Source organism: Camelus ferus, chromosome 15 (assembly GCF_009834535.1).
Source record: "Camelus ferus isolate YT-003-E chromosome 15, BCGSAC_Cfer_1.0, whole genome shotgun sequence".
Lineage (NCBI taxonomy): Eukaryota > Metazoa > Chordata > Mammalia > Artiodactyla > Camelidae > Camelus > Camelus ferus.
The window spans coordinates 55244917-55256108 of NC_045710.1; positions in this window are offsets into that span (position 1 = coordinate 55244917).

Here is an 11192-nt window from a genome sequence, read left to right on the forward strand (position 1 = left end):
GTTAGATTGAGTGTTATATTCAAAATTCTTACTTCCCTTTCACTGCTGGCTCCCTGAACTTCAGAAATGTGTTGTCCCTGCTGGGCAAATTTTGTGCAATGCAGAGGAAACAAGTGTGCAGCTCTGCTCAGCATCCTAGAATCAAAGCCCTTTGCTCATAATAATATGCTCCAGTATGTTAACTATGCCGTGTTTTCCCCAGGAATTTGGAAATAAGGGGTAGGAAGATTGCCCTCTGAAAATGGAACCTCCAAGTCAAGCTGAATTCAGAGGCTGAGTTGCTCCCAGATTCGACTAGGCCTGATTAAACATCTGGAAGGACGTGCCAGTCAGTAGGGGGCACTGGTCAGTCGTGGTGTTGTCGGAGGCTCTTGCCTCGTGCAGGACAGAATTCAAGAGCAAGGCCTGGTAAAGTGAAAGCAGGCTTATTTAGAGAGATGCACACTCCATGGACAGAGTGGTCCTCTCACTCAGAAGGGAAAACAGCTTAGGAGATACACGCTCCGTAAGCAGAACGTGGGTCATCTCGAAAAGCGAGAGAGAGAGAGAGAAGCCAAGAGGTATGAGGGTGTTTAGTTTAAAGTAAAGGGAGATACACACTCCACAGACAAAGTGCAGGCCATTTCAGAGGGCAGGAGAGAGAGCGAACACAAGGTGCAGAGTTGTTAGGTGTTATGGGCTCTGTAATTTCATATGCTAATGAGTAGAAGGATTACTCCAACTACGTTGGGGAAGGGGCAGGGATTTCCAGGAATCAGGCCCTCTGCCCACTTTCTGACCTTCTATGGTCAGCCTAAGAGCTGTCATGGCACCTGTGGCCGTGCCACGAGATCAAGGTCAAGGTCTACTGGAAGTCTCATCTTCCTCCACCTTGGTTCTAACCAGTGTGTCCTGTCCTCAACTGTCGCGTCATTCCTTTAGTGGTTCTGCCCTGCCTCCTTTCCTCTTGTCTCTGAAAGTGTAGAAAGTGTCCCAGAGACATGTTGTTAGGGCCCACCCGCCAAGGTAGGGTAACTTGAGCCAGTGCCTCTGAATACTGTGGTCCCATTGACCAGACATGACAGACTGTCCTATTCAGGTGTCTTCAAACCCTGGAATCATATATCTGGCTCCCTTTGTTCTGAGCCAACAATCCCCAAACCACGATCTGATGCTGACTTGACTTCCCAGGGAGCTCTGCCCCAGGGAAAGAAGGTGCTGATCATGGAAATTTGGACTATTTCCACTCACTGTGACAGTGATTTCTCTTTATGAATGAATAGGGCCACTTCCAGCCATGAGTTGTCTGTCCGTGTTGCATCATTACAGGGAAACAGGAGGATGTGGTGGCCATGTGCATAGGGAGCATTTCACTCCTTGTAAGAGTTGTTCTGCATTGTAGATTACTGACTCGCCAAGCAAGGGCTGAGAAAGGGACATGAGCAAGGGATGTGTTCTTGGAAAATTACGTATAGCCAGAACACACACAGATTAAAAGTAAACTTCTGACACCTGCACCCCAATGTTCATAGCAGCACTGTATCCAATAGCCAAGACATGGAAGCAACCTAAATGTCCATCCACAGATGACTGGATAAAGACATTGTGGTGTACACACACACACATATACACATACATACAAACACACAATGGAATACCACTGAGCAATACAAAAGAATAAAATAATGCCATTTGCAGCAACATGAATGGACCTGGAGATCGTCATTCTAAGTGAAGTAAGCCAGAAAGGGAAAGAAAAATACCATATGATATCACTCATATGTGGGATCTAAAAAAAACAGAAAAACAGAAGAAAGAGGACACTAATGAACTCATCTACAAAACAGAAACAGACTCACAGACATAGTAAACAATCTTATGGGTACCAGGGGAAAGGGAATGGGAAAGGATGAATTTGAGAGTTTGAGATTTGCAAATGTTAACCACTATATGTAAAAATATATAAAAAAACAAATCTTTTGTATAGCACAGAGAACTGTGTTCAATATCTTGTAATAACCTTAATGAAAAAGAATATGAAAATAAATATATGTATATATATGTATGACTGGGACATTATGCTGTACACCAGAAACTGATACATTGTAACGGATTATACTTCAATTAAAAAAAAGTAAACTTCCTATAGGAAATGATGCAGGAGAGAAACAAGGTGATTTGGTCACATTTGGGAGAATCTGCAGGCTACGTTATGCCCATATTTATAGAATCCTATAAATATTTCAATGTGTCAGATAGCTGCAATCTCCAACGTGGGGCAGAGAGACGGAGGTGTAGAATGAGGAGAAGGTGAACTGCACAGGTCAAGGGTGCAAGACATCCTGGACCAGGTCTAAAAAACCAAAACACAAATGTCCAGTCTCAAGACAGTGGAAGCCCTGGGGCAGGTGGGAGAGACCTGCTGCTCTCTGGCTGTTGTGCTGAGTTGCCTGGCAGTGATACTGCTCGTTTTCTGTATTAGGGTTCAAGCTAATTTGCTGTAACATATATGCTCCAAAATACATTGACTTAAATCAAGTAGAAGTTTATTTCTCCTCCGTGTAACAATTCAACTGGTATAGACGAGCAGGGCAGCTGTGTTCTGTGGGGTCATGCTGGAATCCGGGCTCCTTCCATCTTATTGCTCTGTCGTTCCTTACCTATTGCATAGTACTGCCCAGTAGAAGTTCCTGTGATGATGGAAAGGTTCTACATCTGTAGTGTTACAATATGATAGTCACCAGCCACATGTGGCTAGCAGTTGAAATGTGGCTAAGGAGCTAAATTTTCAATTTTACTTAATTTAAATTTAAATAAGCCACAGATGTCTAGTGGTTATTTGGCAGAGCAACTGTAGATCAGAGCTAGGTGGTCTCCAAGTTGAGTTCCAGCTCACAGGAAGGGAAAGAGAGTGTCAGTAGAACAAGGGGCTCATCTTTTAGGTTGGAGAGGGCCTAGAAGTTGTGTACATTACTTTGGTTCAAATCTCATTTACCCATATTTAGTCATCTAGCCATATTTAGTTGCAAGGACAGTGAGGAAATCCTGTTTCTGGCTAGGGGCCATGTGCCTAGCTCCAACTCTATTGTTATGGTCAAGTGATGGGCAGATTTTGGTGGCCATCTTGAAGTCTCAGCCACAGTCTCATCTTTGTAAATTTTAACTATGGGACTGTGGGCACATTAACATTTCTAAGCCTTGATGATAATAAGGATCACTACTCCGTAAGGTTATTGTGAGTGTCATAATGCGATGATACTGGTAAAGCCCTCAGGACCATGCTGGGCACACAGCGCTGAGCCTACATTGGGCTTTGCTGTTAGAGCTTCTGTCACCTCCAGCGTGTGCCTTCAGTGACGCTTACTGAGCACTAAAGTCCTTTCTGTTCTGAACGTGGCTGGACTATGATAACACAAGCTCTCAATAAGAAATGAGGACTCTGCCAGACACACATAAAGGAAACAACATAAATGGAGACGTATCTGCCCATCAGACATTGAGTTTGGTTAATGAGAGTTTGCTTCTGAGAAAAAGGTTCATTTGGATGCACTGACAATCCCAGGTTTCTTAGTTTGAGGCGCACTAACTGAGATTACAATGCCACGGTGAAGGACCTCTTGGGGGATGCTGGAGAGCTTTTACCCAAGACAGACAATGTGTCCCTTTCACTCCCCACCGCCTAATAGAGTCTAGTACAGTGAACAGAGAAAGACATGCTTTAGAAAAATATGTCTATGCCTGTAAGCTCACAGTGTTTTCTTGATGAGCCGATAATGGGCACATCTCTACCTTATTGAAGAAGATAAGTAGAAACTGACCATTCATCTGTTGATGGGCACTTGGGTTACTTCCCTATCTTGGCTGTTGTAAATGGTGCTGCTATGAATGTTGTGGTACATATATCTTTTCTAATTATTGTTTTTGTTTTTTCCAGATATATACCCAGATGTGGGGTTGCTGCTCATATGCTAGTTCTATTTTGTAGTTTTTTGAGGAACCTCCATACTGTTTTCCATTGTGGCTGCACCAATTAACGTTCCCAACAATACACTCAGCCATAAAAGAAGGAAATTCTGCCTTTTGCAGAATATTATGCTTAGTGAAATAAGTCAGACAGAGAAAGACAAATACTGTATTATATGTGGAATCTAAAAAAATAATACAAATGAATGTATATACAAAACAGAAACAGACTCACAGACATAGAAAACAAGCCAGTGGTTACCAGAGGGGCGAATCAGGGGTATGGCATTAACATATACAAACCACTATGTATAAAGTAGGTAAGCAACAAGGGTCTACTGTACAGCACAGGGAATTATGGCCGTTATTTGGTATTAACTTTTACTGGAGTATAATCTGTAAAAATACTGAATCATTATGCTGTACACTGAAGCTAATATAATATTGTAAATCAATTGTGCTTCAATTAAAAAAAAAATAGAGACTGATCTGGGAGCAGTAGGGCAGTGAGAGTTGTAGAAACCATCTGTTCTCATGTCAGGAATGTCACACCAGAGTGTCGTGAAGTAGAGATCAATGTTTGGGTTTTTAAATTACAAAAAGATAAAAAGTTCACTAAGGACTCTCAATTCATTTTAAAGAAATGCATGATTTCACAGGCTCACAGACATAAAGAAAAAACTTACAGTCACCGGGAGGTAAAGGAGGTGGGAAGCGATAATTTGGGAATTAGAAATTTGCACCTCTTGGGGAGTGATGGAAATGTTAGCCATCTTGATTGTGGTGGTGGTTTCATTGGTGTGTACATCTATCAAAATCCATCACATTGTACGTCTGAAATATGTGTAGATTATTACAGGAATTATACCACAATAAAGATGTTTTTTAAAAAAAATGAGATTCTCCCCCCAAAATAAAGTGACTGTTGATGCAAAAAAAAAAAAAATGGAAATGTGTGATTTCAGAATAAACAACTGTAAGACTCTGTTTCAAAACAATGGGTGATAGTATTTCTTACCTGCCTTCAGAGCTTTGGTTTTATGCCAGATGAGTGCTGGATGGAATCTTAGGGACAATTTCTGGATCCTTCCCGTGCCACTGTCACTAGGTGCATGCCAAAAGCAAGAAGCTAAGTTGGTTTTCTTCTAATTATCATTCCTAATTGCAAGGGGCACGAATCAGTGATTTCACAAAGCAGTTTGCAAAACTGCTGTAAGTCAGAACTTGTGTCCTAGCAGAGAAAGCGTCAGCCGTAACAGAAACAGAGAGAGAACTCCCAGCAGAGCTCACTGTCATGGAAAACCCTCGAGCTCAGAGCATAAGAGAGACTGTGGCCTGAAAGCAGGTGTTTGGGCAAAAGACAAGAGCACCCCTGCAATGACGGTGGCACCGCGAGGTAGGGAGGGGAGGGTGACTGTGCCAGCCGATGCCAGTAGGTCAGCGTGTGTTACTAGCAAGGGCCAGTGGAGGTGTCAATGGGGGTACGCGCTGATGTTCTCAGACGCAGCCCCGGCCCTGCAGGGCCTAGTGTGGCTGAACGGACTTGCCCAGGGAGGACTTCACAGGGGGATCCCTCCACACTAAACTTCCGGAAAGGGCTGGGCTGTTTCTGGGTTTGGTTTGCATCATTCTGTATAGCTAGTGGTTTAGGAATGATGGTATGTCAGCCCTGGAGGAAACTGTCTATTAAAGTTGGCGATGAGAGCCAAGAACCACAAGCAGGGACAGATGGGTGGATGGTCTTCCTTCTTGCCACTAGGAAAACACCACCCAGTTTTCTAAAAGGTGAGAAAAAATTTTGCAGTTATGAGACAATGAAAATAAGAATGTCATACTTCCCATAATAATGTGCCCACATTGGCTCATCGATTGTACCAATTGATGAGGGATGGATGTTGAGGGCAGGGGAGTATATATGTTTGGGTGGGGAGGGCTATGTGCAAATTCTATATTTTCTGCTCAATTCTGCTGTAAACCTGAAATGGCTCTAAAAAAAATTAAGTCTATATAAAAAAAAAAATGTCATACTTCCCAGCTGATACAGTGATACAGTCTGGAGCAGGAAATGCTGATTAGCTGATCATGTTAAAGGCGAGTCCCTCAGTCTTTCTGCCTCTGTCCTCTACGGATCCATGTTTTCCTCTAGGATAAAGTCCAGACTCTTAATAAGACTTTGCAAGGTCTCTGATGGGACCTGGCCTGTCTCTCTATGCTCATTTCTCCTCCCCGCCTCCTCGTGCTCCAGCCGCTCTGGGTTTCCCGAGGGAGCCGTGGGCTCTGGCTTGGCAGGGGCTGTTTCCTCTACCAGCTATACTTTCCCACTCATTCTCCACTCCCTCATTTGCCTCCTGAGTCCTACTCATTTTTTAAGTCTAAGGCTGAGAAACTTTTCCAGGCCACCCTCTAGGTGAGGCTCGGTGCCCTTGCCCTGCGCTCCCACACGCCCCATCTCCCCTCGTCACAGGGCCCCCTCTCTTAAATCAGTGCTTATTTCCCAGTCCCGGTTTCCCAGGAAGCAGCCGGCTTCACGGGGCTGGGGGCCGGGTCTTCCTGCTTCGTGCCCACCCTCCCCACTTGGGCTCTGGAGTAAAACAAGTAAAAGATTTGTTTGAAAATAAATTGTGGTAAAAGATTTCTTATTTTGAAAAGTAGTCTGTGAATCTATAATAACTGTAAAAAATTTAACACAGAAAATAGATTAAAAAGTGGAAGTTCCCTTGAGTCAAACTCCACCACTAAGCTTCCCGTCCCCATAGGTAACTTAGCAGTGTGCTGTTAGCCTGCCAGCCTTCTGTAAGGGTTTTCATATTTATACACGTATAATTTTAAGGCAAAAGAGGAAAAAAAACCAAGCCATATAATGGCATATATGTGATCTATTTATCAATATAGATATCTAGACATACACATACCATTTATGTAAAAATGAATATATGTGAGTGTGTGTGTGTGTGTGTGTGTGAGTGTGTGTGTATGGTTAGCCTTCTAAGTGGTAAGCAATAGAAATGAACCATGGTTGATTTTGAACAGGGAAGGAATTCAATGTCAAGTAGCTCTTAGAATCAGTAGTAGGAGGGAGCGGGCAGTAGGCTGTAAGCAGAAGAATCATGACCAGGAACAGGAAGCTGGGCACCCAGCAGCACAGCCAGATGCCCCCACAGGGCAGGTCTGGTGAGGACACCTCAGCTGTCCTCGGAGCAGGGACTCCTCAGCTGTGCCCTTCCCTCAGCCTCAGTCAGGGCTGCTTGCTGCTGTCACCACTACCCCTGATCAACAAATTCTGTCCAGCTGCCACCACCCCTGCCCCCTCCCATCTCTGCACCATTAATTCTCTACATAAAGGTCCAGTCACAGGATGGGCCAGGGCTAGTCAGGAGACGGCAGCCCCTGCAGAAGGACCAGATGCGCATGTGTGTGGGGACTTTGACTCCTACAGAGGTGGTTCCACTAATCTCCTACTCGCTCATGGTTTTCTTTTTCTAGTATTTTAAAATTTTCTTTTAATGCTTAAGCTTTTTATCCATCTGGAATTTAATTTGGCCTATAGAGTGACATAGGGAGCCAATGTTACTTCTTTTCTGGATGGCTACTTAGTTTTTCATATATCATTTGAAAAAATAAACCTTCCCCACTCCTACCCTCAGCACATGATGCTTTGAAATGCCACCCTTTTAATGTATTAAATTCTATACATGCGGGGATATGTTGACTGAAATAAAATGCACAACCTAAAAGCTGAGAGTTATGTTTTATTTGGTAGATTTTCTGAGGACTCGAGCCCAGGACACAGCATCTCAGATCTCTCTAAGAGGCAGTTCCAATGTGGCAAAGTAGAAGCCAGGATGCATGAGGATTTACAAGAATGACCAGGTAATTGGAACATCTAAGGATTACTGTTAATTAAAGAAAACCAGACATCTCGAGTTAAGGAACTTAGTGCTTTTGTATGTACTGGGAAGGTGCAAAGGTCTGGGCTCATTGAAATCATTCCTTTGATATGCACCTGGCTATCTAGGGCCAGTGTCCTGCTCTTCCACATCCTGAGTTCCCTCAGGGGGCACTGCTGGGGGTGGCTGCAGAGGTAGGCTACCTACTTGTCTGCATCCTGAGTTCCCTCCACTCACTGTCATGGGGGTGGCGGTAGCGGCCGACGACTTGAAGGTCATAGAATTCTTTGTTTACTGATGTGGCCAGCAATATTTTCCATTCACAGATATATGTATTTATGGATTCTCTGTTCTGTTCCATTGATCTGTTCGTGTACCAGTATCAAATTATTTCTCTTTTGTCAAAATAACTCATATAACTTTTTTAAAACTTTACATTTTGAAATAATTTCAAACTTAAGTTGTAAGTCTAGTACAAAGAACCCTCAAACTGCTTTCATCTAGATTCTTATTTTCTTTATCAGTCTTTAATATATATATTATTATTATATAATTTTTACTCTCAACTATTTAAGGGTAAATTACAGACATGATGCTCTGAACTCCTAAATACTACAGAAACTATTTTCTAAGAACAAGGGCATTCACTCACTTAATTAACCACTAGACAAAGATAAAAATCAGGAAATTTAACTTTGTTACAATGCTATTATCAAATGTCTGGATTTTAAAAAATTCTGTCAATTGTCCATCTCAATAATGGCTTTTAAAGTAATTTTCATAATTTTTTTCTTATCCAGATGCAATCCAGGATACCTCCTTTTATCTAGTTTTCTAGATAAAAAATAATAATGCCTTTTTTTAAATCTTTTTTAATCTGTATCAGATATTCAGACATTGTTATTCATGATTTTGACATTTTTAAAGAAAATGGGCCATCAGGTTTTTTTTTAGAATATAATTTGGCATGTACAAAATTTTAAAAAGTCATGCAGTGTAATACTTTTATCTGTCAGGGTCCTGGCAGAAAACTAAAACACTCAAGAAATTCAGGAGACTTTAGTAAGGGGACACTTTTCAGAGGTTTGAGTGGGTTTAAGATTCACAAAAAGGGACATTGAGCAGCTGTTCTCATTCCTGGATCTGAAGGCGTTAAGAGGAGGGAATATTGCACAAGAGCTGGTGAGAGCTGGAGCTTGGAGGAGAAATGCATCCCCTGCCCGGACACATCCCCCCAGGGCAGGGAGGTTGCCACATTGCAGGAAATCCCTTCCTCTTTCCAAACTTTTATCTCTGCAGTGCCTCTCAGTGGCTGAATTCAACCAGAACCCAGGGGAAAAGGAGCATCACCGTCAGCCTTATGAGGCTCAGAGCAGGGCAGAAAAGAGTGAAGAGAAGACGAGAAATGGACAGTGTACATGCAGAGCAGGGAGAGAACGCCAGGCACTCAGCTGAAGGTTTATAATGAGAAACAGCCATGCCTTACCCACTCCCTTCCCAGTCATGCTCCTCAGAGACAACCACCTTCAGCTCTTCTAGTTTCCTCTTTATTATTTAATTCCATATTTCTAAGCAATAGATTTATACTGCCATTTTAAATGTATCCATCGACTTCCTTAACCACTGCCCATCTTTCACTCACATCATAGTTAGATATTTCTCAAGTTGTTATTTCAACACCTTAAATACCTCTTACCCTCCTTTCGCTCTCACCATCTTTAGATATTTTGCTTGTTGTTAAATCAGTGTTTACATTATTAGGAGCGTGCAGAAATTATTCCACGGCCAAGAGGTTCAGGATGATTGGGCCTCCGTTTTTTTTAACTGAAGTACAGTCAATTACAATGTGTCAATTTCTGGTGTACAGCATAATATATCAATCATACATGTGTATACATACATTCATTTTTATATTCTTTTTCATTATAGGTTACTACAAGATATTGAATATAGTTCCCTGTGCTATACAAAAGAAATTTGTTGTTTATCTATTTTATATATAGTGGTTAGTATCTGTGAATCTCAAGCTCCCAATTTATCCCTTCCCACCCCCTTTCCCCCTGGTAACCATGTTTTTTTTTCTTTTACTATGTCTGTGAGTCTATTTCTGTTTTGTAGATAAGTTCATTAGTGTTTTCTTTTTTTTTTAGATCCCACATATGAGTGATATCATATGGTATTTTTCTTTTTCTTTCCAGCTTGCTTCACTTAGAATGACAATCTCTAGGTCTATTCATGTTGTTACAAATGGCATTATTTTATTCTTTCTTATGGCTGAGTAGTATTCCATTATATAAATATACCACAACTGCTTTATCCAATCATCTGTTGTTGGACATTTAGGTTGTTTCTTTGCCTTGGCTATTGTAAATAGTGCTGCTATGAACACTGGGGTGCATGTATCTTTTTGAATTAGAGTTCCCTCCAGATATACGCCCAAGAGTGGGATTGCTGGATCATAGGATGAGTCTATTTTTAGTTTTTTGAGGAATCTCCATACTGTTTTCCATAATGGCTGCACCAAACCACATTCCCACCAGCAGTGTAGGAGGGTTCTCTTTTCTCCACACCCTCTCCAGCATTTATTGTGCATGAACATTTGGATGATGGCCTTTCTGACTGTTGTGAGGTGATACCTCATTGTAGTTTTAATTTGCATTTCTCTGATAATTAGTGACACTGAACGTTTTTTCATGTGTCTATTGGCCATTTTTATACCTTCATTGGCGAATTGCTTGTTTAGGTCTTCTGCCCATTTTTGGATTAGGTTTTTTTTTTTGTTGTTGTTGTTATTAAGCTATATGAGCTGTTTACATATTCTGAAATTAAGCCCTTATCAGTTACATCATTTGCAAATATTTTCTCCAATTCCTTAGGTTGTCTTTTTGTTTTGCTTATGGTATCCTTTGCTGTGCAAAAGCTTATAAGTTTAATTAGGTCCAATTTGTTAATTTTTGCTTTTATTTCTATTGTCTGGGAAAACATTGCTAAAGTTTATTACAAGTACTCTTTGTTGACACTGCCCTTGTCCCTGCCTCAGCCATGGGAACATTGGCAACCCACTCTGGTAGCCCCCTAGGTTCTGCACCCACAGAGCCACCAGTGAAAATCTGCCAATGTTAAGCACTAAGACCCAGCATAGCATGAATGCAGCCTCACATCTGGATCCATGGGGGGACAGTTAGTGCAGACCCCAGCTCTGCATCAGCATATGGTACACAGTCCCACTGTTAATGCCAAACTCATCCCCATCAGGTACCAGAATTACATTCGTTCATCTTAGAAGTGCACATCCACAAAGGCTCCAGTGGAGCAAATCCACCACTGCTGCTTGGGGCTGGAATCAAACCTCAGTCCTGCCCA